Below are 7,685 nucleotides of genomic sequence, written 5' to 3'. Positions count from 1 at the left end.
ACAGAATGAATCAGACACTCACACACAGTACCAGAGACTGACAGATACAGAATGAATCAGACACTCACACACAGTACCAGACACTGACAGCTACAGAATGAATGCCACACACACACAGTACCAGAGATGAGAGATACAGAATGTATCAGACACTCACACACAGTACCAGAGACTGGCAGATACAGAATGAATCAGACGCTCACACACAGTACCAGAGACTGACAGATACAGAATGAATCTCACACTCGGACACGTTACGAGGGACTGAGAGATGCAGAATTAATCCCACACTCACACACAGCACCAGAGACTGACATATACAGAATGAATCAGACACTCACACACAGTACCAGAGACTGACAGATACAGAATGAATCAGACGGTCACACACTGTACCAGACACTGATAGATAAAGAATGAATCCCATACTCACACACAGTACCAGAGCCTGACATGTACTGAATGAATCACACACTCACACACAGTACCAGAGACTGACAGATACAGAATGAATCAGACACTCACGCACAGCACCAGAGACTGAAAGATACAAGATGAATTCCACACTCACATACAGTACCAGAGATTGGAGACAGAATGAATCCCACACTCACACATAGTATGAGGGACTGAGAGATACAGAATGAATCCCACACTCACACTCAGTACCATAGACTGAGAGATACTGAATGAATCCCACACTCACACACTGTACCAGAGATTGACAGATACAGAATGAATCCCACGCTCACACACAGTACCAGAGACTGACAGATGCAGAATGAATCCCAACTCACAAAGTACCAGTGACTGAGAGATACAGAAAGTAGCAGACTCCCACACACAGTACCAGAGACTGAGATACAGAACAAATCAGATGCTCACACACAGTACCAGAGACTGACATAGACAGAATGTATCAGACACTCACACACAGTACCAGAGATTGAGAGACAGAATGAATCCCACACTCACACATAGTACGAGGGACTGAGAGATGCAGAATGAATCCCACACTCACACTCAGTACCATAGACTGAGAGATACTGAATGAATCCCACACTCACACACAGTACCAGAGACTGACAGATACAGAATGAATCCCACACTCACACACAGTACCAGAGACTGACAGATACAGAATGAATCCCACACTCACATACAGTACCAGACACTGACAGCTACAGAATGAATCCCACACACACACACAGTACCAGAGATAGAGAGATACAGAATGTATCAGACACTCACACACAGTACCAGAGACTGGCAGATACAGAATGAATCAGACGCTCACACACAGTACCAGAGACTGATAGATGCAGAATGAATCAGACACTCACACAAAGTACCAGAGATTAGGATATACAGAATGAATCAGACACTCACACACAGTACCAGAGACTGACAGATACAGAATGAATCAGATACTCACACACAGTACCAGACACTGACAGATACAGAATGAATCAGACACTCACACACAGTACCAGACACTGACAGCTACAGAATGAATCCCACACGCACACAGTACCAGAGATAGAGAGATACAGAATGTATCAGACACTCACACACAGTACCAGAGACTGGCAGATACAGAATGAATCAGATGCTCACACACAGTACCAGAGACTGACAGATACAGAATGAATCTCACACTCGCACACGTTACGAGGGACTGAGAGATACAGAATTAAGCCCACACTCACACACAGTACCAGAGACTAACAGAAACAAAATGAATCCCACACTCACACACAGCACCAGAGACTGACATATACAGAATGAATCAGACGGTCACACACTGTACCAGACACTGATAGATAGAGAATGAATCCCACACTCACACAGAGTACCAGAGACTGACATATAAAGAATGAATCAGGCACTCACACACAGTACCAGAGACTGACAGATACAGAATGAATCAGACACTCACACACAGTACCAGAGACTGAGATAGAGAACGAATCAGACACTCACACACAGTACCAGAGACTGACAGATACAGAATGAATCAGACACTCACACACAGTACCAGAGACTGACAGATACAGAATGAATCAGACACTCACTCATAGTACCAGAGACTGAGATACAGAACGAATCAGACACTCACACACAGTACCAGAGACTGACAGATACAGAATGAATCAGACACTCACACACAGTACCAGAGACTGACAGATACAGATTGAATCCCAGACTCACACACAGTACCAGAGGCGGACAGATACAGAATCAATCAGACACTCACACACAGTACCAGAGACTGACATATGCAGAATGAATCAGACACTCACACACAGTACCAGAGACTGACAGATACAGAATGAATCCCACACAGTACCACAGACTGACAGAAACAGAATGAATCAGACACTCACACACAGTACCAGAGACTGACAGATACAGAATGAATCCCACACTCACACACAGTACCAGAGACTGACAGATACAGAATGAATCAGACACTCACACACAGTACCAGAGACTGACAGATACAGAATGAATCCCACACTCACACACAGTACCAGAGACTGACAGATACAGAATGAATCAGACACTCACACACAGTACCAGAGACTGACAGATACAGAATGAATCCCACACAGAACTAGAGACTGACAGATACAGAATGAATCAGACACTCACACACAGTACCAGAGACTGACAGATACAGAATAAATCAGACACTCACACACAGTACCAGAGACTGAGAGATACAGAATGAATCAGACACTCACACACAGTACCAGAGACTGAGTGAGACAGAATGAATCCCACACTCACACACAGTACCAGAGACTGACAGATACAGAATGAAGACCACACTCACACACAGTACCAGAGACTGACAGATACAGAATGAAGCCCACACTCACACACAGTACCAGAGACTGACAGATACAGAATGAATCCCACACTCACACACAGTACCAGAGACTGACAGATGCAGAATGAATCAAACACTCACACACAGTACCAGAGACTGACAGATACAGAATGAATCCCACACAGTACTAGAGACTGACAGATACAGAATGAATCAGACACTCACACACAGTACCAGAGACTGACAGATACAGAATGAATCCCACACTCACACACAGTACCAGAGACTGACAGATACAGAATGAATCAGACACTCACACACAGTACCAGAGACTAACAGATACAGAATGAATCAGACACTCACACACAGTACCAGAGACTGACAGATACAGAATGAATCAGACACTCACACACAGTACCAGAGACTGACAGATACAGAATAAATCAGACACTCACACACAGTACCAGAGACTGACAGATACAGAATGAATCAGACACTCACACACAGTACCAGAGACTGAGTGAGACAGAATGAATCCCACACTCACACACAGTACCAGAGACTGACAGATACAGAATGAAGACCACACTCACACACAGTACCAGAGACTGACAGATACAGAATGAAGACCACACTCACACACAGTACCAGTGACTGACAGATGCAGAATGAATCCCACACTCACACACAGTGCCAGAGACTGACAGATGCAGTATGAATCAGACACTTGCACACAGTGCCAGAGATTGATTGACTCAGAATGAATCCCACACTCCCACACAGTACCAGAGGCTGACAGATACAGAATGTATCAGGCACTCACACACAGTACCAGAGACTGAGAGAGACAGAATGAATCCCACTCTCACACACAGTACCACAGACGGAGAGACAGAATGAATCAAACACTCACGCACAGTACCACAGATTGAGAGATATAGAATGAATCAGATTGTCACACACTGTTCCAGATACTGACAGATACAACATGAATCAGACGATCACACACAGTACCAGAGACTGACATATACATAATGAATCAGACACTCACACACAGTACCAGAGACTGACATATACATAATGAATCAGACACTCACACACAGTACCAGAGACTGAGTGATACAGAATGTGTCCCACACAGTACCAGAGACTGACATATACATAATGAATCAGACACTCACACACAGTACCAGAGACTGAGTAAACAGAATGAATTAGACACTCACACACAGTACCAGAGACTGACAGATACAGAATGAATCCCACACTCACACACAGTACCAGAGACTGACAGATGCAGTATGAATCAGACACTTGCACACAGTGCCAGAGATTGATTGACTCAGAATGAATCCCACACTCAAACACAGTACCAGAGACTGACAGATACAGAATGTATCAGGCACTCACACACAGTACCAGAGACTGAGAGAGACAGAATGAATCAGACACTCACACACATTACCAGAGACTGACAGATACAGATTGAATCCCACACTCACACACAGTACCAGAGACGGACAGATACAGAATGAATCAGACACTCACACACAGTACCAGAGACTGACATAAACAGAATGAATCAGACACTCACACACAGTACCAGAGACTGACAGATACAGAATGAATCCCACACAGTACCAGAGACTGACATATACAGAATGAATCAGACACTCACACACAGTACCAGAGATTAACAGATACAGAATGCATCCCACACTCACACACAGTACCAGAGACTGACAGATACAGAATGAATCAGACACTCACACACAGTACCAGAGACTGACAGATACAGAATGAATCAGACACTCACACACAGTACCAGAGACTGACAGATACAGAATGAATCCCACACAGTACAAGAGACTGACAGATACAGAATGAATCAGACACTCACACACAGTACCAGAGACTGACAGATACAGAATGTATCAGGCACTCACACACAGTACCAGAGACTGAGAGAGACAGAATGAATCCCACACTCACACACAGTACCACAGACGGAGAGACAGAATGAATCAAACACTCACACACAGTACCACAGATTGAGAGATATAGATTGAATCAGATTGTCACACACTGTTCCAGATGCTGTCAGATACAACATGAATCAGACGATCACACACAGTACCAGAGACTAACATATACATAATGAATCGGACACTCACACACAGTACCAGAGACTGACATATACATAATGAATCAGACACTCACACACAGTACCAGAGACTGAGTTATACAGAATGAATTAGACACTCACACACAGTACCAGAGACTGACAGATACAGAATGAATCCCACACTCACACACAGTACCATAGACTGACAGATGCAGTATGAATCAGACACTTGCACACAGTGCCAGAGATTGATTGACTCAGAATGAATCCCACACTCCCACACAGTACCAGAGACTGACAGATACAGCATGTATCAGGCACTCACACACAGTACCAGAGACGGAGAGAGACAGAATGAATCCCACACTCACACACAGCACCACAGACGGAGAGACAGAATGAATCAAACACTCACACACAGTAGCACAGATTGAGAGATACAGAATGAATCAGATTGTCACACACTGTTCCAGATACTGACAGATACAACATGAATCAGACGATCACACACAGTACCAGAGACTGACAGATGCAGAATGTATCCCACACTCACACACTGTACCAGAGACTGACATAGAAAGAATGTATCAGACACTCACACACAGTACCAGAGATTGAGAGACAGAATGAATCCCACACTCACACATAGTACGAGGGACTGAGAGATACAGAATGAATCCCACACTCACACTCAGTACCATAGACTGAGAGATACTGAATGAATCCCACACTCACACACTGTACCACAGACTGAGATACAGAACGAATTAGATGCTCACACACAGTACCAGAGACTGAGATACAGAACGAATCAGATGCTCACACACAGTACCAGAGACTGCGAGATACAGATTGAATCCCACACTCGCACACAGTACCAGAGACTGACAGATACAGAATGAATCAGACACTCACACACAGTACCAGAGACTGACTGATACAGAATGAATCCCACACTCACACACAGTACCAGAGACTGACAGATACAGAATGAATCAGACACTCACACACAGTACCAGAGACTGAGTGATACAGAATGAATCCCACACAGTACCAGAGGCTGACAGATACAGAATGTATCAGGCACTCACACACAGTACCACAGACTGACAGATACAGAATGAATCAGACACTCACACACAGTACCAGAGACTGACAGATACAGAATGAATCCCACACTCACACACAGTGCCAGAGACTGACAGATACAGAATGTATCAGGCACTCACACACAGTACCAGAGACTGAGAGAGACAGAATGAATCCCACACTCCCACACAGTACCAGAGGCTGACAGATACAGAATGTATCAGGCACTCACACACAGTACCAGAGACTGAGAGAGACAGAATGAATCCCACTCTCACACACAGTACCACAGACGGAGAGACAGAATGAATCAAACACTCACACACAGTACCACAGATTGAGAGATATAGAATGAATCAGATTGTCACACACTGTTCCAGATACTGACAGATACAACATGAATCAGACGATCACACACAGTACCAGAGACTGACATATACATAATGAATCAGACACTCACACACAGTACCAGAGACTGACAGATACAGAATAAATCAGACACTCACACACAGTACCAGAGACTGACAGATACAGAATGAATCAGACACTCACACACAGTACCAGAGACTGACAGATACAGAATGAATCAGACACTCACACACAGTACCAGAGACTGACAGATACAGAATGAATGAGACACTCACACACAGTACCAGAGACTGACAGATGCAGTATGAATCAGACACTTGCACACAGTGCCAGAGATTGATTGACTCAGAATGAATCCCACACTCAAACACAGTACCAGAGACTGACAGATACAGAATGTATCAGGCACTCACACACAGTACCAGAGACTGAGAGAGACAGAATGAATCAGACACTCACACACAGTACCAGAGACTGACAGATACAGATTGAATCCCACACTCACACACAGTACCAGAGACGGACAGATACAGAATGAATCAGACACTCACACACAGTACCAGAGACTGACATATACAGAATGTATCAGACACTCACACACAGTACCAGAGACTGACAGATACAGAATGAATCCCACACAGTACCAGAGACTGACATATACAGAATGAATCAGACACTCACACACAGTACCAGAGATTAACAGATACAGAATGCATCCCACACTCACACACAGTACCAGAGACTGACAGATACAGAATGAATCAGACACTCACACACAGTACCAGAGACTGACAGATACAGAATGAATCAGACACTCACACACAGTACAAGAGACTGACAGATACAGAATGAATCCCACACAGTACTAGAGACTGACAGATACAGAATGAATCAGACACTCACACACAGTACCAGAGACTGACAGATACAGAATAAATCAGACACTCACACACAGTACCAGAGATTGACAGATACAGAATGAATCAGACACTCACACACAGTACCAGAGACTGACAGATACACAATGAATCCCACTCTCACACACAGTACCAGAGACTGACAGATACAGAATGAATCCCACACTCACACACAGTACCAGAGACAGACATATACATGATGAATCAGACACTCACACACAGTACCAGAGACTGACAGATACAGAATGAATCAGACACTCACACACAGTACCAGAGACTGACAGATACAGAATGAATCAGACACTCACACACAGTACCAGAGACAGACAGATGCAGAAGGAATCCCACA

This window comes from Somniosus microcephalus, unplaced genomic scaffold (genome assembly GCF_052327205.1).
Source record: "Somniosus microcephalus isolate GS21.2 unplaced genomic scaffold, FLI_Smic_1.0 unresolved_chr3, whole genome shotgun sequence".
Taxonomy (NCBI): Eukaryota; Metazoa; Chordata; class Chondrichthyes; order Squaliformes; family Somniosidae; genus Somniosus; species Somniosus microcephalus.
The sequence above is the reverse complement of the archived record's forward strand: the minus strand, read 5'-3'. Positions refer to the sequence as shown.